Source organism: Pteropus vampyrus, unplaced genomic scaffold (genome assembly GCF_000151845.1).
Source record: "Pteropus vampyrus isolate Shadow unplaced genomic scaffold, Pvam_2.0 Scaffold103, whole genome shotgun sequence".
NCBI lineage: Eukaryota > Metazoa > Chordata > Mammalia > Chiroptera > Pteropodidae > Pteropus > Pteropus vampyrus.
In genome coordinates this window covers 2,778,864-2,801,940 of record NW_011888884.1, presented here as the reverse complement: position 1 = coordinate 2,801,940, position 23,077 = coordinate 2,778,864, and positions in this window count along the sequence as shown.

Genomic DNA, 23,077 nt, shown 5'->3' with positions numbered 1-23,077 from the left:
TTGCCAAGGTTTATTTCTCTTAATTCAAATAATATTCAACATAAAATTATATTTTGTCCAATCATTCTAAATAGAATTTTAGTATGTGTCATAATGGGGTTAACTCATTGTATAAATTATTACCCTGATTTTCAGAAAACTTTCTCTATGTTCCCAACTGGGGCTAGGCACTCGTCGCTTTGATCCCACAATGTTTGTCTGTGTCACTATGCCTCTCCTGTGAGCCTGACTTGGAGTCTCTGTGTGGCGGGAACCATATTGGACTCATCTCTGATCTCAACCACCAAGCATGGTGTCTGGCACTAAGTAGGTATTCAGTGAAGGTTTATCAAATGAATGAGATGAGAGTAAAGAGCATGGGCTCTGGGTCAGACTTCACCTTTATTTTCAGGATAGGATAATATCACGAACTCTCATACAGATAGAAGATAGACGTGTGCTAAAGATTCCATTTAATTCATTGATCAACCAGGCAGATGTTATACCCAGGTCAAAGGAGAAGCCAAAGAGGTGGCACAGGTGTAGATGAGGAATATGCAAATAGAGGCAAAACCAGCTTCTTCCACGGTCGGGAGAAAAGTGAATTGAACCTCTGTGGATAGGTCAGAATTTACATGTCTATAAACAAGAATTATTTTGCATTGCTATCAGTTATCTACAATATCTAGAATTGTAAAATTGCTCCCGTTGAATCAGTCAGAAAACCCAGAAGGTGTCCCCTAGACAATACAGAGTCATCCCATTAAAGCACAAAAATTTCCCTTACACTTTAAATTTCACCTGTGCTAACAGGTCTTGAGTGAAGGGCCTGCTGGTCAGAGATAACAGTACCAGCAAAGCCCTGGAGGCCTGCAGCTTTGTGTTTCTGTAATGAGGGAAGTCCCCAGAAAGTAGAGTGCAGTGGTAGGCAGCAGCCAGATCGTAATAGCTCTGGAAGGCCAAGATAAAAAGTATAGATTTAATCTAAAATTTTAAAATTGTGCAACCACAGCAAAAAAAATAAAATTAAAATTAAAAAATAAAATTGAGCGTTCAACCCCAATTTGTACATATGCATTTAATTACAAATTATGCACATATATTATGATACAAGAAGAAATCTAAGAGCACAAGTTCAGCCATTTATTGGCTGTGTGACCACAGGTAAGTTACTGTTAAAAAACCAATTTAACCAAGTAAATTTGGAGATCTAATCAGCTTTTTAAAGTGATTCGTGAATTGGGCAGCATCTCACCTAGGAACTAGAAGAGCACTTGAGAGGTTGTACAAAATGGAAGATTTTTATAGGAATAAAAATGGGGCAAGGGAGTTATTAAGAAAAGAAAGGATCCTTTTGGAGTAGGGATATCATTTTTAGGGGAAGAGAACAGAGAATGAGAAGAGTTTTTTATTATGGGGGGAAATGGAGAGGGCCCCTATGGCATATTACCTTGTTGGTATTGACCAGAAAATCCCAGTCTGGTTGATTAAGATTATGTTAGGTATTAAATCTTGGTTTGATATCATAGATTTTAGCATGAATGACACCATCTGGGGCCTGTGTTTTACTCTTTAACATTACTTAATAGAGCTGTGCCTCAGTTTCCCTGTCTTTAAAATGCCGATGATAACCCAGGGTTATTGATGATTATATACGTTAATAGGATAAATGCAATGGGACTCAGCACACAGTAAGTGCTCAATAAATGTTGGCTCGAAATCTATTATAAAACACTCATGAATAGAAATTAAAATGAATGATATATAAAATATTTGTAAATAAAATTCTGATATGTGTCTTTCTGTACTCAGTGGATCAGCTCGACCACCCCATGTGGTATGTGCAACCTGTTCCAGTGATTGTAAGTAGGACGTTTGATGAGATTTGTGGGTTATAGAGACAGAGGGTGTAGAGTGGGAGAAGCATCAGAGGCCCGGAGACCACAGAACGGAGAATATTGCAGCCCAGGAGAAATGAGGCAGCTTGACGAGGGCACCCATGGGGAGAGGGCTCCCTGAGAACAATGCTGGATTTGGCAGGAATGGCAGAATTAAGACAGGGAGAAGATCCTCGGTGTGGGAGGCAGGTGGTACAGAGAACAAGCTTTGGAGTTGGAAAGACAGGCAGGGAGGTGCAGGAAAAGGTCAGAGCAGAGAGCTTCCCGGACAGTGGGCTCATCTCCCATCGTCCCCACTGTTTGGGAAGCTGCCACATGCTTGCATCGGCATCTATGACTGCGTCTGTAATGGGCCATGGAGTTAACCATTACTTATAGGCTCACTCTTTTGCTTGTTACTTTACAGACAGTACTGCTTCATTTTGTTTTCCCAGTAATCCTGTAAGAGTTATTATCATCCCCATTTTACAGATGAAAAACTGAGGTTTACAGAGGTTAAGTGGCTTGAGCTATGTGATGACAAGCTCCTTATACGCACCCTGCTATATAATCCGAAGAATCTTTTTCTTCTGCACCCCACTGTCTCCTGCTAAAATTTATTAAACAGTGCACCTGTTTTATGCCCTAGTTACCCCAGTTCTGTGTCCTTTCAGAGAAGAGTTTTTTCCCCAAATTCTGGGGTACCTGTCTGAAGAGCAGAATACCTCAGCACCTGCTTTCTAGAGAGCTTGTCCCAGTGTACCTCCGTCCTCACCCAGGAAGTAGACAGGTGGGATGGGGAGAAACCCAGGGAAAGAGAGGAAGTCTCGTGCGGCCCGAGAAACCTACCAAATATCCCCTAAGAAGGCACGGCCCGGGCAGCTACGGTGAAACGAGTCAGGGTGAGAGGCTGGCAGAACGTCATCTGTTAAGAAGATTCAGCTGAGACCCTCCAGGAGGTTCAGGCCATTGCAAAGGAGGTAGATCCTCCACCTGTAGGAACCCTCGAAGGGGAAGGCCTGTGGGGGTCTTTGATGTCCTGCTGTCCATTCATTCCATCTCCATTAATCGTAAAATCGTGCTGCTTCCAAAGAATTGGAGAAAGTCTACACTGAAATAGATAAGTTACAGATGACTGTAGTACATAACTTTAAAATATGCTTGACCATTTTAAACTCTTCATGCAGACCTGAGTTAAATGATCAAAAGGTAAATGAGAGGAATCTCTGAAACCTGCTCGAAGGGAGACTTCGAAATGATTTATAAAGTGAGTCTCTCACCTTTCTACGACCTTAACAGTTTGCAGAGTAATTTCCCACCCATTCTTGGTATATGATATTTAACATGTGAAGAGTCTGGTTAAACAGTGCTTCTAAAATCCTTAAGTTCTTCCTTATCTGAAGGTTTTGTAAAAGGCATTCCAGGTTTGTTGAATGAATAAATGAATGCATGACAAAGTGAATCTTTTTATTCCCTTCGGTACCAAAGATCAGTTCAAGCCAAGCCTTTGACTGGGTCATCACAAACTCCTGGAATCGCTCATAAAAATAAAGTCTTACCATAGGTGATATGTTTGCCAGGACCAGATTAGACATAGTGCTGTTGAAAATCTTTCATATAATCATGGGAGGTGTTGTCAGGGCCGTGCCTGCACGCCGAGTTATATTGTGGATCATAATCATGACGGTGGCTCTAGTAATCACCCCCACACACTAGGTTGTGCAGAATTTAAAACTCTTTCCCGTACTTGTCTTACAGGTCAGTCTCCCAGCAACCTTTTTGGCAAATCCAGTAAATATGGATTCAGAAATACTAACACTGAGGTTCAGAGCTGTTTCTAAGTTTTACCAGCCTTTGTCCATAGACTGTAGAGCAGAGGGGGGTAGCCCCTAAATCATAGCAAAAGCGTTTTCTCCTTAAAAGGGGATATTGTTCTTTCTGTTCTCTAATGAGGCAGCTCAAGCTCGTTGAGGTTACAGAGAAAGCAGCTTCCCAATTTAGGGGAAATGGGAGCAGAGCGGTCCTCATGCGAGGACTAAGTTTCTAATACTTGGGTTTTCATAGAGTTCTCCTCCTCCTCCCTGGGACTAGGCATGTGGCATTCTAGTAAGTTCAAAATGTCTTAAATTCAGACTACCCTTTCATTTGAAACAGAACAAAAAAATAATAATAATAAAGCAACTAAATCCGAGTGTTGCAAACTCCTTTAGCAAAAAATTGTGAAATCGCGTTGACTTTGCCAGTTCCTGTTTTCATTTTCCATAAATCTATTCTGGTATCATTTTATTCCCTTGAAGTAGATGTAGCAAGTTCTCCGTGACACCGAATAAAGTAACAAGAGAATCATCAAAAACCTTACTATATACTGAATAACAATAACAAAAGTCTGACTCTATGTTAAACTTAGAAAAATAATCTTTTCAGGGAAAATTCAAAAGCGTTTTAGAAAAGCTACAAAACTACTTGAAAAAGTCCCCAAACCAATGTTAACACATCTATAGTGAGTAATCAAGCACAGGAATTATAAATTGGAGCAGCTCGAGTGAAACACCAGGATTCTGGTGACTTAGAGTTTCTGCAGCACTTATGGGGGGGGGGGCGGTGGGTGTGGTGTAGCAGGGTGGGATGGGGCCTGTGGCTTCACCCAAGGACCTTCCTCAGTCTGCCACTGCCCAGCTGTGTGAACGTGGGCCAGTGACTTTGTTTCCCTGAACCTGCACAGCCTCATCTACGAGGGAGAGAATGATGAGACTGATGTCAAAGGTTGTTAAGAAGCATCGAGGGTGAGGACGGGCTCCACCGAGTACGAACTCTGAAAATGGCCTCTGTCATTATTGCGAAGGTGGAAGAGAGAAGGGACGAGGAAAAATGGAATCGAAGCTTTACTTATGAGAGGCGAAGCAGAAGAGTTTTAAAATCGGGAGGGGAATCCTATCAGAAGCAGATTGCTATGTAAGCAAAATACCCCGTTATCTGAGTGAGGCTTTCGGAATAAAAATCTGACACCAAAATTCTTTCCGTGTGCTGCTAATAGCACCGCTGAATGGAACAAATGGAAGGCATTTACCTTTCAGCAACTCTCCCTTGCGCTGGCTTTTGATGGGGCAGTCAGTTCAGGCATCAGAGCCAAGTGCAGGCAGCCAGGGCTGGAGGAATCAATTTGTAGCCTCTTGCTGGCCTGTTGTTTCCGATTGCAGGCCCACCTTGCCAGGACTTCTCATTCCTCCTCTGTCCCTTTCTAAGTGGAAAGGCACCTGGCAATGACTGTTATGAGGGGACAAAGGCTTTTGCCATGGTCCTCACTGTCATGCTGTTTTTGCACTACTGAAATGAGAAAAGGATCAAAATATCACTGTGGGGTCATTTGCCCTCATTCTCTCTGCTGGCCAGGCAATGAATGTAAGCCGGGCAAGCATCTGGTGTCAAGAAAAGACAGTGTGGACTGGAACATTATGTCTCAGTGAGTTCCTTCTCGTGCCGAGCTCTGAGCAGTCCCAGAAAACAAAGTCTCAGAGCTGGCCAGGATCACAAAGTGAGAATCATGCAATTTTCGATCTTCCTCTGAAAGCCAGATCCCGTGGCTATGCTCGCTCATGGCAACTCAAGTGTCACACTCATCTCCCTGGTTCCCTTGTAATTTCTGGTTCTGTGCTCCAGTGTCTGTGGGGTACCCACACCCCTATGCCTCCTGTTTTCTGTCATATCCCCTGGCTAACATTGCATCTGTCAGTACTCAGCATACATTTCTAAGATGGATAGTTTGAAATGAATGTTGTATTCTGATTTATGGCATTTTGTCCTAGGACTTGAGATCCTCAATAACCTTTGAAAGTCCCCATTAAGCTATTTCTAGAGGATCATAAAAGCTTGTCATAAACGGTTCAGCTTTTGGCTTCGTGCACCTGTGAAGACATAGCATCTGTAGCAGGCCTGGAAGGCCCTGAGAAACCTAGTTCAGCCTCCTGGCGTTGCTGATGAAGGCATGGGCATCCGGAAAGGGACAAGAACTGGCAAATGCTCAAGGAGGTGGTAGAATCACCATCATATTCTCAATGGCTTGTTTATAGGGCTCCCCACACCCTGAGAGGCAGAGTGAGGTTGGGGTTAAGAGTGTAGGCTATAAGAACAAGGCTGCCAAGGTCAAATCTTGGCTTTACTGCTTGTTAGCAGAATGAACACAGTCCAGTCATTAAACATGCCCGCGCCTCAGCTTCTATATCTGTAAAATGGGGATAACATCCGTCCGTCCCTTCCAAAGCCTGTTGGAGAATTAAACGAGTTAACACCTCTAAAACACTTAGAGCAGTACCTGGCACATAAGAAGCACTATATAAAATGTTTGTTAAGATTATTATAATGTTCTATAAGATCTAAATAACCAAATAATTCCAATTTGATGACCACTTCTGGACCCCATTCTGTGCCAGAAGCAGCATGTGGATGGGAGATTACAGATGAACAAATCATGGTTTTGGCCTCCAAGCTGCCTGCAAAATCCTTTTAATGGGACCATCATGAGGGAAGGATGAACCCGACTCCAGCCTTGGGTTTGGAGAGGAGCAGACCCCTCTAAAGGCCAAGGACAGACACCAAAGCTGAAGCCGTTCACATTACATAGATAGGGAAGTGAAGGCCCCACGTGAGAAATATCTGTTCCTATCTGTGATAGATTGTATTTTCCAAGGATGGCGACAACAATACCTCGCGTGCCTTTCTAGAGTCTTGCAACTTTCCCATCAAGAGGTGGAGTCTAATTCCCCTCCCCCTTGAAACTGAGCCAGGGTCCCAACTTGCTCAGAAGGAACAGAATGCCGCAGAAGTTGACACCGAGTGACTTCCGAGGCCGGGTCATAAAAAGCTGGGGCTGGGAAGTGAAGTGGGCTTTGGCATTTGAAGCTGGGACGTTTGCCTTTGGAGTCCTTCATTGACATTTAAAGAAACCTGAGGCTGCCATGCTGTGGGGAAGCTCAGGCCACAAGGTGAGGACATGTGCAGGCTCTCATGAGGTGGCTGACGACACCAGCTGACGTTTCTGCCAGACCTGTGAGTGAAGATGATTCCGGTCCCTAGCCGCTGAGTCACCCCAGGCTTCGAGTTTTCCCTGCCGAGTCCACAGACATCGGGGAGCAAAGTCAAGCCTGTTCCTTTTCCAAATCCCCAACCCACAGAATCAGCGGGTATAATGAAATGGTTATTTTAAGCCACTAAGTGTTGGAGTAATTTGTTATGCAGCACCAATAAGCAGAACCCTGCCCTCGGACCTCTTGCTAGGACTCATTCTTTTAAGACTCCCAGCAACAGACGACTCTTTCTCCAGAGATCTTAGAGGAAGAAAGCGTGCTCATAGCACTGTTAATAGGATTTGTTTCTTCATGAGTCTAGAGAATTCCCAGAGATCAAAGATGTTACAGCTGGATAAGTTTCTGGAGCTTGCCATGTGTCGCGTTATGCTGGCCAACATCTGGCTGTGACAGTTCCTCAGGGAGTTATCACCAGCACCACCAGGAGAGCGGGCGAAGGAAGGCAGTGGATCCCCGCTCACCGCCCATGAGTGTCCTATGCTCTTCTGCTGAGTGGCCACAAGTGACGAGTTACGACTGGGGCGATGTTAAGTCCACCTGGATGGATGGAATTCCCCTTGAGGGAAGAGAACTCTCTCTCTGTGTGGTTGACAAGTTGGTTCCCACACTTTCTATTCTGTTATTTATCTCACTGTATCTGCTGTTTGCCTCAAACTCTATATTTAATGTCTATTATTTTATTCTGTCCTCGTGATCAGGATGGGAAGCAGTTTGTCCATCTCATTCAGAAACTGAGACTCGAAGACTAACCTGAAATGTATTGATTACTAATACGTATCTAATCAGTGGTGAGGCTCAGACTTAAACCTGAGCCTTCTTGATTGCAAATTCAGTTCTCTTGTCATTGTACTTGGAAAAGAATCTCGGTTCTGGAGCAAAAAATAAAATAAAATAAAGTCTGTTTGTTCCAAGGTTGTCAAGAGAGTGCTTGCTAAATGTGAACTGGTTCTTGCTTTTCAGGCCTTTCCAAAGTACTAGAATTCTGCATTCATCTGTAAAAGAAGTTAGATTTCTGCTCTGAGTACTGGCTTTGCGTGGTTCTTCCCAGGAATGAGATGAAACCAGGGGTGATTTGAAGTATCTGCCACTCCTCGTACCATGGAGTTCGGAGGAGACATGCGTGTCCTGCTCTGGTGAGCCAGTACTAGCCAACTCCAGCAATGGATGCAATCAGTATGTGGCATGATCCTCCTACCTGTGTTGGCATCAGGGTGGAGGGAAGTGTTGCAGGGCCGGGTGGGAGCAGGGGACAAGTCCTGGAAAGGAACCCCACAAACTTCAACCTTGTCCCACAAGTCAGCCACAGCAGGACTGAAGCTCATGTGGTCTGGTCCCCTTGGCTTCCACCTTCTTGGGACTGTGGGTAAAACTCTTGAGGAGCCAGTAGCTGGCACAGAGAAGGTAGTGGCAGTTAGAATGAATACGAGAGTCTTTGACCTGGCCCCTGCCCTGCTCTCTCCCGATCTCCTCCCACTTCCCCAAATTGAGCTCCCTGCAATCCCTCAACACCCAGACTCCATACGCTTTGTAATTATTCTCTTTCAGATTATTTACTACCCCTCACTCTGCCCCACCTTCGCGACTTGTGCTTATCATTTGAGACCCAGCTAAGTTTCTTCTCCCGGGGAACCCTTTTCTGGCCCCAGCCTCTAACCTTAACGCCCTCCCCCCACCCACTCCCACACACTCCGTACACCACACCACAATCTGAGCTGGAAATGCAGCCCTTGATCCTGGCCCCAGAGCTGCCGTGGCCAGCGGAGCCTTTCACCCTCTCGACCCCATTTCCTCGTCTGTAAAACGAGGGGGCGGGTAAGCACTTCAGTTGGTTGTTCTAGAGTTCTGGGGAAGTCTCCGCCACAAGTGTGTACCTGCATCAGTGCCAGGCAAGCAGCAGAGCCTCTTCATTCCATTCTCAGCAGAAGTGACTCAGGTCAAAGCAATTTATTTGCAGGCACTTACAACGCAGCTTGGCCTACCGCGGTTCCAATTCCATGCTGACATTTTCGATAGAGCTGGCTTAATGGAGAAAAATGACTCTATTCCTTAAACAAGACAAACTTTGGTAGGGGTTGGGGTGGGTAGTGGGGGAACTTTTATTTACATGTCATATTTCTCTAATTATGAGGAATTTAAGCATCCTTTTGGCTTTGCTTTCCATTTTCTACCCATCCCATTAATGAAGATTAATGAAAGGACTAGAATCTATTGAAAAAACAAATCAAAATGACAATTTTCAGTCCTTTTGCTTAGAAACATGGCATGCCCAATTTGGGCATCTCATAAAATTCCATCCACTTAAAACTGTGGTTATTAGGCAATTAATACTTAGTTTTGGTTCTGCTTACTCTCTGGAAATGTTGTTTTCCAAAAGCATAAATGTGACAGGAAATTTCTTCACTCCGTTTATCCTGATAGATTGTATTTTCCAAGGATGGCGACAACAATACCTCGCGTGCCTTTCTAGAGTCTTGCAACTTTCCCATCAAGAGGTGGAGTCTAATTCCCCTCCCCTTTGAAACTGAGCCAGGGTCCCAACTTGCTCAGAAGGAACAGAATGCCGCAGAAGTTGACACCGAGTGACTTCCGAGGCCGGGTCATAAAAAGCTGGGGCTGGGAAGTGAAGTGGGCTTTGGCATTTGAAGCTGGGACGTTTGCCTTTGGAGTCCTTCATTGACATTTAAAGAAACCTGAGGCTGCCATGCTGTGGGGAAGCTCAGGCCACAAGGTGAGGACATGTGCAGGCTCTCATGAGGTGGCTGACGACACCAGCTGACGTTTCTGCCAGACCTGTGAGTGAAGATGATTCCTGTCCCTAGCCGCTGAGTCACCCCAGGCTTCGAGTTTTCCCTGCCGAGTCCACAGACATCGGGGAGCAAAGTCAAGCCTGTTCCTTTTCCAAATCCCCAACCCACAGAATCAGCGGGTATAATGAAATGGTTATTTTAAGCCACTAAGTATTGGAGTAATTTGTTATGCACCAATAAGCAGAACCCTGCCCTCGGACCTCTTGCTAGGACTCATTCTTTTAAGACTCCCAGCAACAGACGACTCTTTCTCCAGAGATCTTAGAGGAAGAAAGCGTGCTCATAGCACTGTTAATAGGATTTGTTTCTTCATGAGTCTAGAGAATTCCCAGAGATCAAAGATGTTACAGCTGGAAAAGTTTCTGGAGCTTGCCATGTGTCGCGTTATGCTGGCCAACATCTGGCTGTGACAGTTCCTCAGGGAGTTATCACCAGCACCACCAGGAGAGCGGGCGAAGGAAGGCAGTGGATCCCCGCTCACCGCCCATGAGTGTCCTATGCTCTTCTGCTGAGTGGCCACAAGTGACGAGTTACGACTGGGGCGATGTTAAGTCCACCTGGATGGATGGAATTCCCCTTGAGGGAAGAGAACTCTCTCTCTGTGTGGTTGACAAGTTGGTTCCCACACTTTCTATTCTGTTATTTATCTCACTGTATCTGCTGTTTGCCTCAAACTCTATATTTAATGTCTATTATTTTATTCTGTCCTCGTGATCAGGATGGGAAGCAGTTTGTCCATCTCATTCAGAAACTGAGACTCGAAGACTAACCTGAAATGTATTGATTACTAATACGTATCTAATCAGTGGTGAGGCTCAGACTTAAACCTGAGCCTTCTTGATTGCAAATTCAGTTCTCTTGTCATTGTACTTGGAAAAGAATCTCGGTTCTGGAGCAAAAAATAAAATAAAATAAAGTCTGTTTGTTCCAAGGTTGTCAAGAGAGTGCTTGCTAAATGTGAACTGGTTCTTGCTTTTCAGGCCTTTCCAAAGTACTAGAATTCTGCATTCATCTGTAAAAGAAGTTAGATTTCTGCTCTGAGTACTGGCTTTGCGTGGTTCTTCCCAGGAATGAGATGAAACCAGGGGTGATTTGAAGTATCTGCCACTCCTCGTACCATGGAGTTCGGAGGAGACATGCGTGTCCTGCTCTGGTGAGCCAGTACTAGCCAACTCCAGCAATGGATGCAATCAGTATGTGGCATGATCCTCCTACCTGTGTTGGCATCAGGGTGGAGGGAAGTGTTGCAGGGCCGGGTGGGAGCAGGGGACAAGTCCTGGAAAGGAACCCCACAAACTTCAACCTTGTCCCACAAGTCAGCCACAGCAGGACTGAAGCTCATGTGGTCTGGTCCCCTTGGCTTCCACCTTCTTGGGACTGTGGGTAAAACTCTTGAGGAGCCAGTAGCTGGCACAGAGAAGGTAGTGGCAGTTAGAATGAATACGAGAGTCTTTGACCTGGCCCCTGCCCTGCTCTCTCCCGATCTCCTCCCACTTCCCCAAATTGAGCTCCCTGCAATCCCTCAACACCCAGACTCCATACGCTTTGTAATTATTCTCTTTCAGATTATTTACTACCCCTCACTCTGCCCCACCTTCGCGACTTGTGCTTATCATTTGAGACCCAGCTAAGTTTCTTCTCCCGGGGAACCCTTTTCTGGCCCCAGCCTCTAACCTTAACGCCCTCCCCCCACCCACTCCCACACACTCCGTACACCACACCACAATCTGAGCTGGAAATGCAGCCCTTGATCCTGGCCCCAGAGCTGCCGTGGCCAGCGGAGCCTTTCACCCTCTCGACCCCATTTCCTCGTCTGTAAAACGAGGGGGCGGGTAAGCACTTCAGTTGGTTGTTCTAGAGTTCTGGGGAAGTCTCCGCCACAAGTGTGTACCTGCATCAGTGCCAGGCAAGCAGCAGAGCCTCTTCATTCCATTCTCAGCAGAAGTGACTCAGGTCAAAGCAATTTATTTGCAGGCACTTACAACGCAGCTTGGCCTACCGCGGTTCCAATTCCATGCTGACATTTTCGATAGAGCTGGCTTAATGGAGAAAAATGACTCTATTCCTTAAACAAGACAAACTTTGGTAGGGGTTGGGGTGGGTAGTGGGGGAACTTTTATTTACATGTCATATTTCTCTAATTATGAGGAATTTAAGCATCCTTTTGGCTTTGCTTTCCATTTTCTACCCATCCCATTAATGAAGATTAATGAAAGGACTAGAATCTATTGAAAAAACAAATCAAAATGACAATTTTCAGTCCTTTTGCTTAGAAACATGGCATGCCCAATTTGGGCATCTCATAAAATTCCATCCACTTAAAACCGTGGTTATTAGGCAATTAATACTTAGTTTTGGTTCTGCTTACTCTCTGGAAATGTTGTTTTCCAAAAGCATAAATGTGACAGGAAATTTCTTCACTCCGTTTATCCCTAAGTAGTTTAAAATTATTTCATAATTGCAAGTGAGCTTTTCCCTTCCTGTGGAGGCAGGCGATGGCTGGTCTCCTTATCTGGGGTATGAGTGTGACAATATCTTTATTTCTAGGGTGCCAGAGAGGAGCAAATGAGGTCAAATGAGATAGGAGAACTTTTTCCAAATTCCAGAGCTCAAATGCAAGGAGGCAACATGGCCGATGGCAGTTCTGGACAGGCTTTCAGCTCTAGGAGGTCAAGTGTCCTTTTTATAGGATAAGCCTGGGTTCTCCAAGGGAATGGGGTGACGCTCAGGCAGGCAGGATTGTGGGATAGAACTAGGTCCTGGGATACACACCCATTAGTACAGTTTAAGCATCTGAAATGGAAATGCTTACACAAAACTAATGTTTTTTTTTCTCTTTGTCTTCATGTTTTTTTTTTTTCTCTTTGTCTTTCTTAACTTAATTCTCACAAATGCCCCTTTACCCTCTGTCAAAGGAGTGCTATTTCTGTGAATCCAGTTCCTCAACCTCGAAATTCAAGGAATTTGCAAGTAGTCATGTCATGTGGCTCTGCCTCGAAGTTGCCCTGTGAACTCTTCCATCCCACGTCCACAAGTATGTCTACAAAGAGCAGATCTTCGTGTCCTCGGTGCACTGGGAAGTTCTGAATGCCATTATAATCTTACTGGTACTCACCCTCAAGTGTAAGTGATGGCTCTGCAAAAGATTTAAGGCTGAGGGGGCCAGGGCAGAGAGTTTACAATAGAGGCTTCTAGATTTATTTCTTTTCATTCTCAGGCTGACAGAGTCCTGGCTAATTGATCCATTGAGGAGAAATAAATTCATGCACATTTATATGTGGTCCCAGTCACACAGGGGACTGAGCTATCTTGGTCCTAATCCTCATCACTTCAGCTGCCAATGAAGTATAGTCCACGTTTTTTTTTGTTTTTGTTTTTTTGTTTTGTTTTGTTTTGTTTTCATTTGTACTAGAAAACCAGCACCAGAGAAGGAACTGTGATCAAGCAAACTTTTATTTAGAATGTGTCCACTAGGTTATTACAGAAAGGGCAATTCTCATTATTCTGCCATCAAAGAGGCAGAAGATTTGAAATGCCAATCTTTTTGTGGATTTCAACAAATATTTTAACGTAACTGATATCGAGAATTCACTTTAATGAGACCAAGTATTTTTTGATCAATTACTTTCTACTAGGCATTAGCATGGGAGAATATGAAGTTGATTAAAGCCTCAAACTGCCAGTAGAAGTACACAATCTGACATCTGAACTGTGTTTTACCGATCATTTTTAGGTTTTCCCAGTCTCCTGGTGAGGCAAGCAAGTCTGTGCTCTTTTGGACAAACCAAAGCACAAGAGAAGGTATGACTTGCCTGAGGGTACACAAATGGTTTTCCACTCGAGTCCAAGCCACCTCCCTGGGCTCCTGTTTCTCAAGATTTCTCCAGAGCCATGGGTTGTGTTCCTAAGAAGGAAGGGCCTAGAATCTAGAATGCTGGAGGTGACATATGTGGAATTGAATGAAGGATAAGGTCCAAGAGATCTCAGCGTGGGGCAGTGCAAAGAGCGCATGGCCAGACAATGGTCTGGGGAGGGAATTACTGCAGCCAGCATGGTACCACTAGACATGGCTCGGGGCAAGTCCACTCTTGACAGACTGGTCAGAGGGTGGCCTTCTGTGTAAACCTAATCTTTGGGTTATGTATGTACCAGATGTTCTTAGGACATCAAAATATCTTCCCAGAAACCAAGAGCTTTGAACTTCTCACAGACACACCTGAGACACTGGCTGGACAAGGGCTAATAGCAGCTGAAGTTTCTGGTTGGGGAATGTGGTCCTGGCTGCCTGGGAAGGCTAAAGATTTGCCATAGCTTTTGTCTCCCTGACCAGCTTTCACGACACTGTACTGAGGTCGTAATCTGACTGCTCAGAACTTTAGAATCCGTTATCAAGCGCCACAACAGACCTGTCACGATCCATCCCTCAGGTCTTAAGAGGAGTAATAATAAAAGACTGCAAAGGAATGGCTCTTAAGTAGAGCGAAAATGAAGCTAACAAACAGTCCACCGGGTTTTCTACTATTTTTTCTTTCATTTACGTAAAAACAAACACCTGGATGAACTCCTGGTGGTACAGTGTCCTACAGCATGAAATGCACTTCCATATATGTTAGTGCATGCAATGCCATCCTGGTGTTAGCAACTATTATTTTACTATTTGAGTGATGAAGAAATTGAGACTCAGAGAAGTTAGTGTTTGGCTCAAGGATGGTAGTGGTGAAGTTTCTGAAACCAAAGTTGGTGACTGTTCCAACATAACAGGTGATCATCCCATGGCACTTGATGGAACTCAAAAGAACACACAAATGTAATTTTGGGATGCTTTGCTGGAGAAAAAGAAGGCCGTGAAGGCCACCACCCTAACCCTGATTCAGCCATGGCAATTTTAGTTTTCTTTTATACACTGGATTTCATATACAATTTCACTTGAGACAAACATTCCAGGCATTTAAAAAGTGCTAAATTTATGATTCTTCAGTTTTCAATCTACCATTTCCAAGCGAATAGGCCTAAAGACTTTAGACAGATTATTTTTACATCCACGTGATCCTGGAGTGGTCGGAACTTGAGACTGATTTTTGTAGATAGTAACTTGAGCCTCTGTCATTCAAAGCAAACCAACCTGAGGTTTGTATCCTGGTTGTACCACTGATTTTCGTTTGATCTTGAGCACGTCGCTTCCTCTCTCTGACCTCAGTTTCTTTATCTGTAAAATGAAGACGTTGGACTCAAATAGCTTCCAGATCTGAAATTGCAGGAAAGGTTGAGGGAGGCATGGAGATTGTTGTGGTTTTTTAAAATAAAGTACCCAAGCTTACTGGCTGGAGGCCTGAGGATAGGGCTGCCAGAGTTAGTAAGTAAAAATACAGGCCACCCAGTCAAATTTCAATTTTGAATATACAAACAATACGTTTTAGTATAAGTCTGTTCCATGCGATATTTGGGACATAATTATACTCAAAAAAAAGGTATTTGAAATTCGGATTTATCTGAGGTGCTTTATTCAGCAACCTCCCCTTGGAAGTATCCTGTTCTCTCTATACCTTTAGCAAAGAATTGAAAAAATGAACAAGTGAATGAACAAACAAAAACTGTATTAATTTTTGCTCTTGTTATCTTGGTGAAATTTTCTTTTTTTTTTTTTTTTGGTCTTTCAACTTGTGACATCATCGCATCCAAAAATATTAAATGCAGAACGTAAAAACAATAGTATTTCAAGTTTTTCTTTTAATTTAACATTTATTCGTGTTTAAGAGACATAATTCTGGATCTGCATATCACATTTTGTTTCTCTTGGGGAATTTTTCTTTTTTCTTCCATATCTTGCGATCTAACAAATGGCTCTTGACTTAAGTAAGCCTTTCTTCTCCCTGTCCCATACATGTTCTTTTGGCCCAAATCCAGACTTCCATTACAAGGAATTCTGTTGGCTGTTGGAGTTTCCTTCAAATCTTATTATTTGCGTTTTCATACACACACACACACACACGCACAATCCAAACTTGTGCTTTTTGCTGTTCAGCCAGTGATTGCATGTGGCTGGTGGTTTGCGATTGTGAAACAGTCTTGAAACATCAGTGAGGAAAGTGTTCCTCCTGCATTTGTGGCTCAACTCCCCGCAGGAACTTCAGGTTTCTCTCTGTCTCCTTGAGCAGGAGGAAGCACCAACATGGGGTGGCCTTGAGCCAGGGAAGCAGAGAGACTGGCAAGATCGAGCTCCCTGCATTCATTTGTACCTGTGCTCCTAACATTTTTTTTTTTCAGATGTCCTTTGCAAACGTTACTTGAGCCTCTTGGGAAATCGCAGCATCCTGGAGAGAATCGGTGGCTCACCTGGGCATTGCCAAGCTCCTAGGTGGGGAGGTGGGGAGGGACTAGCTGAGCATCCAGCTAGAGGACACAACACGTCCACCCTGACCCTGTATGTGTTGGACATCTTTGCAGAGACATTTGAATAAACAGTTGGTGTGTGGAAGGAGGCACTGTGCCTGAGAACCTGGAGGCTTGTGTTTTCCTCCTGGGTCTGCCAGGGACTCACTGCCAGACCTTGGGTCTCAGGATCCATTTGGTCATTAAGGGTTGGTTGAGTTCATGTCTAAGAGATGTTCTAGCCGTGCCTTTCCGTGATTCACTCATTCTTTCATTCATTCATTGTGCAAGAGTTTATTCATCTGAACACAGGTCTGGAAGTAGGAAATTCTGCAGCTTGGGGAGACTGTAAGGCCTAATTTTTTCCATTTGTATTCACCCAGAGAGACTTTAAATGAGAAATTAAGGTAAGTATCTGAAAACAGAGGCATGGCCAACTTTCATTTATTTCTCTCCGTGCAGCGAAAACTTGTATATACTGTGCACGAGGCTCTGCTTAGGAGATGGAGATGAAGCAGGCAGGGGCCCTGGACTGGGAAGCTCACAGTCCAGGCAATCACTATGAGCTGTGGCTTTTGCAGTGGCAGAGGGAAGGGCAGAGCCTGAGGGAGAACTAAGGAAGAAGTGGTTCATTTACCTCTGCTTATTTCTCTTGTGGAAGTGATATGTAGGGGGTGGCTTGGACCAGTGGGGCAGCAAATAGAGGAAGTATATGCAATCAAAAATAGAGGATTGAGGAGGAAATAAAAGTTCTAATCTCACAGAGGCACAGAGGGCTTCTGTGACAAGGTCCAGGGATGAGTAACTTTCCCTGTTGCTTTTGAAGTTAGGCTATTTCTCCACTATAGAACTGGGCTCAGGAAATGGAACATGCCTCCTCAGTCAGGAAGTGACATTCATCAGATGCCATAGTCGAAGGACTGGATCTCCTGTATCCCTCGGGAAGGGACCCGGGCCTCCCATGAGAGGGTGGAGAGGCTGCTCTCAGAGGTTTTGTGTTCCTCTTCAGGCCACCTGGTTTGGCCACTGCCGCAGATGGGGACAGGCTAGGCCCGTGAAGGCCTTCTGGTTCTGGACTTCCCACTGACGTGTGAGAACGCCCATCCCAAACGGCTGCTGCTCACATCCAGGTTGGGGCAGTTCACGTAGAGACGGAAGGCCAGCCTGGGAATTAGGCTTTCCACTTGAACCTGCAACTCTCTCTCCACAAGCCCAAACTCTTCTCTTGCCTGAGAGTTTACAGAATAATCCACCTACTCATCTACCTACCCTTTGCATGTTACACAGTCCCTGGCACATTGCCAGTAGTCAATACATATTTAATAGTACATCAATTATATCTCAATAAACAAACAGTTAAGATGAAGTCATACCAAATTACGGTGGCCCCTAATCCAGTGACTGGTATCTTTATAAGAGAAAGAAGAGGGAGATTGAAAATAGAGACACAGAGAAACGAAGCCGTAGAGAGCAGAGAAAAGAACACCCCTTGATGTCAGAGGCAGAGATTGGAGTGACAATTGCAAGCCAAAGATTGCCAAGGATTGTTGGCCACCATCAGAAGCTAGGAAGAGGAAGGAAGAATTCTTCCCGAAAGCCTTCAGAGAAAGCCTGGCAAGAACAAACACTTAGGATTATACCCTATAGACTGATCCATGTTACCTTAAAGGGCAAGATTTTCTCCTTTTTTATTGGTGCGTAATATTTCATTATATACACACATATCTTCTTCATCCATTTATCTATTTTTGGACACCTAGGTTGCCTCCATATCTTGGCCTACTGTCAATAATACTGCAATGAACAGAGACCAAAGGGATGGTTAGCAGAACGAAGGAGGTGAGAGGATGGGTGAAAAAGGGAAGGGGAATACAGTTAATAATATTGTGATAAGTCCACAAGGTGACAGATGATCACTAGAATTAGTGGAGTGATCACATTGTATGGTATAAAAATGTCAAATCACTATATTGCACACCAGAAACTAATATAACCAATATAAAATTGTATACTAACTATACTTAAATAAAAACATAAGTTAAAAACAAATAGTCAATGGCTAACTGAAGATTGAATGGACTTAATAAACAAATGGAGAAAATACAGAAAATGATCCTAGGCACACATAACGGAGGGCTTTCTGAGCTGGCATTTGAGCTGGGACCTTAGAAGCTCCAGACTTCAGCAGTTCTCTCCTCCAAGCAGAGAGGCATCCTGTAGGAAGACGCTCATGTGCAAAGCGATGGGTGTGCCAAGTCGGAAGGTCTGCTGAGGAAATGCCAAGAGAGCACCTAGGTTTGAGGCTAGAGAGGTTGACTGAGAGCACATTGTGAGTGCATGCCATCGTGTTTGGACTTGATCTTACCTACCGGTAAAGGGGAAACTACACAGATTATAGTCCAAGAACTTTATTTCCATCAGAGCTCAAGAATCGTCTTCCAGAAGCCTTTTAAAGTTTCTCTAGAATGTTTGAATTGTCCCTAATATAGATTTAAGTCACCTCTAAACAATTCTGCCTTTCTGCTGAACGCTTCCAGGCTTTCCAAGTCTATGGCCTGCTTTGCTTCTACCTCTGCTGATGCCAGGCCACATTGTGAGGTCTCCTTGTGACCTTTTGCCCTGCACTGTGGCCTCCAAAGTCCCCAAAGCTAAAGGTGACAGAAACCAGCCGCAGAAGCCATACATCTTGGGTGAATCCCATCTTGATTTAAAGTCTGCTGAGACCAGAGCAATGAGAGACTACTAGTGACCTGTAAAACTCAAAAACTCTCAGTCCCCAAGTCAGAGAGCGTCTTTGAAAACATTCCTTGAAATTCTCAAGATGATCCTCAGATTTCCCCTCTGAAGCAATTCCAATAAGAAGTGTCTGTGACTGGGTGCAAAATGGTGGTCCCCCAAATTTTATTTTTATTGCCCTACTTCCTGCCTATATCATATTGATGAGAGAATTGAGAGAAGTGGAAGCATAAGCCTTATAAGCATTTTGATTTTTTAGAGATGGGGCAGGTCATATTTGAAAGTTCCTGGGCTAGACACTATAGAATTATGTCCCTCCAAAAGATGTGTTGAAGTTCTTATTCCAAGTACCTTACAAAATGTGACTTTGTTTGGAAATTGGTTTGTTGTGGATGCAATTAGTCAAGTTAAAATACAATCATACTGGGTTACTGTGGGCCCTTAATCCAATATGACTGATGTCCTTATAAGAAGATAATGTGAAGATACAAAGAGAGAATGCCATGTGATGACAGAGGCAGAGATTGGAGTGATGCGGCTGCAGGCCACGGAACACCAAAGATTGTCAGCTACCTCCAGCAGCTAGGAAGCGGCAAAGAAGGATTCTACCCAGAGTCCAGAGGGTCCTGGTCCTGCTGACAATTTTAGCCTTGATTTTAGCTGTCTAGTCTCCAGAACTCTCAGAGAATACGTTTTCATTGTTAAAGCAACCCAGCTTGTGGCAGACACAGAGTGCTGAAGGGGACCGGGAGTCTTTCCATCCTATTGTCCTGGCCCAGGAGCAATGCTCTGAACTTAAGAAACAAATGGAGAAAATACAGAAAATGCTTCTGTATTAGAGGTAGATGGCATCTCCTGGGCAGGGAGGTCCAGGGGCGTCCTTCCCAGGAGCATTCTGAAGTATCTGTTAGCACATTGCTAGGTGTCCCACGGATGTTCGATAATGCCTGCTAACACCAGTTTTAAGTTATGGTTAAAGCTTCATTAGAATAACATTGAAGGGAATTCGAAATATGGAAAATACGCATCACATTCCTCCTTCATAAAATTGCCATTTTCTATGGCCCTTGCCAGCACTCTTCCATGTGCACACATGTGTATGTGTTTGGGACCTCGGTCCTCATTTATCCTGTGACCTGCCCTTCTCCCCAACACAATATTGTTGTTACATCCCTTTATCGTGTCAGCCTAATGTCATCTGGTCGTTTTATATAATCATTTCACCATTTCACTCTTGTCGGTCATTAATTTGAATTTTCTTTTTTTTTTCTTTTCTATTTACTTAAATAACATTGCAAAGAACATCTTTGTGTTTATAATTTTTTTCCAGTTTTACTGAGCAATAATTGACATACATCACTGTGTAAGTTTGAGGCATACAGCATAATGATTCGATTTACATACATTGCGAAATGATTACCACGACAGGTTCTGCTAACGTCCATCTTCTCATACAGATAAGATACAATACAAAATGCGTTTATAAATTTTGATTCTTTTGGATTATCTCTTTTGGATAAATTTCTAGGATAGAATTATTGGCTCAAATAGTGTTAATGATTTTGTTATGTATCATTATATTGTTTTCCAAAAGAACAAAACCAAAGTATAGTGCCATCAGAAAATATGTATAAAATGTGCTTTGTTAACATTTTTATTTTCTGAGGTTAAAAATGTATTTATTTCCTCTGTAGGATTTTCCTGCGTGAATTGATACTTACCCATTCCTCTATTGGGTACTAATTGTGCTGGCTATTGATACATCATAGACATTAAAGTAAACCACCTGTGATATATATATTTAGAGATAAATAGCTTCACTTTTACTATAATAGCATTTGTTTTTTTGAAGAGAGCTACATTTTTTTTTGAAGAGAAGTTGTTATAGAGTTGAATTTTTTTTTCCCTTTGGAAGTTATACTATTATTTGCTACATTTTTAAATAAACATTCCTCCAAAATTGTGATTAATATTCTGTTTTACTTCTGTTATTTCTATGGCTCATTTTAATAATTTACTTTTTAATCCATTTGGGGTTTATGTTTTCATATCATATAATGTGTAATTTAAATTAATTCATCTCTAAATTGTGATCCGGTTACATAAAATAACTGATTAAATCAGAGTTAATTAGCCCAATTACTTTTGATGCTTACTTGATTATATACTACTTTTTTGTGTTTTACTTTTTTTTTCTGTTATAAAAATCATGTTCTTTACTCTTTGAATATCATAGATTTTTATTATTGCTGTTTCGTGATTTGGTTTAACTCCTAGTAGGTCTGCTTATTTTTCCAACATTTTCTTTTCTTTTTTGGGGGGTGTTCTCATGCATTTACATTTCCTATGAACTTTATATTAATTTGCCAAGTTCTAAAAGGAGACCGTTTGATACTCGGGTTACTGTCCATTTAAGATATACATCCATTACTGGGTGGTCAGGGTGGACTGAACTTGAGTTGTTTCTTCTAAATGGTATAGTTGGGTGGGAAAAGTTGGGCTTTACAACTAGATCATCCCTGAGTATAAATCCTGTCTTGCTACCTGCTCGCTTGTCCAGGTTGTTTAACCACCCTGAGCCTACTCTCCACGTAACCACACATAGATAATGAGGATGACACTCAGAGGGGTGTCATTCTAATTAAGGGATGTGAAACATTTAACAATGCCTGCCATGATATGGGCACTTAATTTTCATTTCCTTTTAATTTTCTCCCAATTTTGCCACCAATTTTTATGCAGTATAAACAGATTCCTTTTTATGCAGTATAAACAGATTCCTTTGCTCCTGTATGCTTTCACAACCATTTCTTGCTGACATGCAAGGATGCTATGAATTATTGCTCTTTTATCTTGCACTCCACCCCTTTGTGAAGTTCTGGTATCACTGTGGATGGTTCTTTTCAGGTTCATGTGCATTTCTCAGGTGGAGACAGTGCCACTTTTTGGCTTAGGGCTTCTGAAAGCCATAACCGTGTTCCTACAGAGATGCTGGAGCATTTCAGTTCCTTGAGCCATGGAGAGGATTGCCTCTGCCAACAGTCAGGAGCTACTGTTGGTTTGCTCTCTCCAGAACTTCATGTTTGTGTCTCCACTCTCTGGACCTCTCACCGAAAGAGCTAAGTTCTTCCATAGGAAGATTCCAGATCTCATTTCCACCTCTGTACCGCCCACCTCATCCTCAGCTGGAACCCAAGCCACCTGTGTAGTTTCAGATTAGGGGTCTCCTCTTGACCTCCTGTCGACTTTCCACCTTTGCACGTTTCCAGGCAAACAGCCCCCCTGGAGCAGAGAACGTACACGTGAGATGGCAGCTGGCTCAGGCACCTGGGACCTCAGTTCCCATCTTGGCTGTGCTGCTGCCTGGTTGCCGCTCTTTCATTTATTTGCATCTCTCTCTTCCAAAAAAAGATTTAAGGTTGCTTTATACTACAGGAAAAATGCAGAAATAATTTATAAGAAGGAGAGAAAGAAAACAGGAAAGTAGGAGCTGGAGAAAATGGAGATGGGAATGATCACAAGTATAAACCCCTGTGCACTTGCATTTGACCAGATTTAACCCTGAGTTTTCTAGTAGGCAGAAGAAACAGAAAATATTCTGGGCAAGTTACCTTACCTTTAAATATCTGTTTCCTCATTAATAAAATGGTAATAAAAGCACCTACATCAGAGAATTGTTCTGAGGATGAAATGAAATAAGAGATGTGAAACTCTTAAGTATAATGTGTAACACATAGTAGAGACTCTGTAAATGCTAGTTTTTATCATTATTGTGATTTCTTCTCGGGGTTCTACTTGAATTCAGAAATCAACTACCTTTGGCACCACCACTGCTGTTCAGTCGAATTAGCTCCAGAGTTTTATCCCTTTTCCTGAAAAATGATGATCTGAGTTAACTACATTACTGGTCGAATGTGGGCAGTGGGAGAATTAATCGCTGGCAACAGGTGTAATGGCAGGTGAAAAATAAAGATGTTTCATTGGGTAAAATCCTTATTCCGACCCATTTCTCAAGATGAACTGGCCTCAATAGAATAGAATGCTAGAGCTTAAATGAGCCGTGATGGCCCATCCTTTCTTTCAGAGTGAGGGGGAGGGCTGAATTTTCCAGCACGACTCAGCTAGAGTTTGACATTCAAATTCCAGCTCTTTCTCTTAAAGGACTCACTCATGAGATGCACTAATGTGGAATTGAAGTAAAGAAAAAAAAAATGTTGATTTATTTATA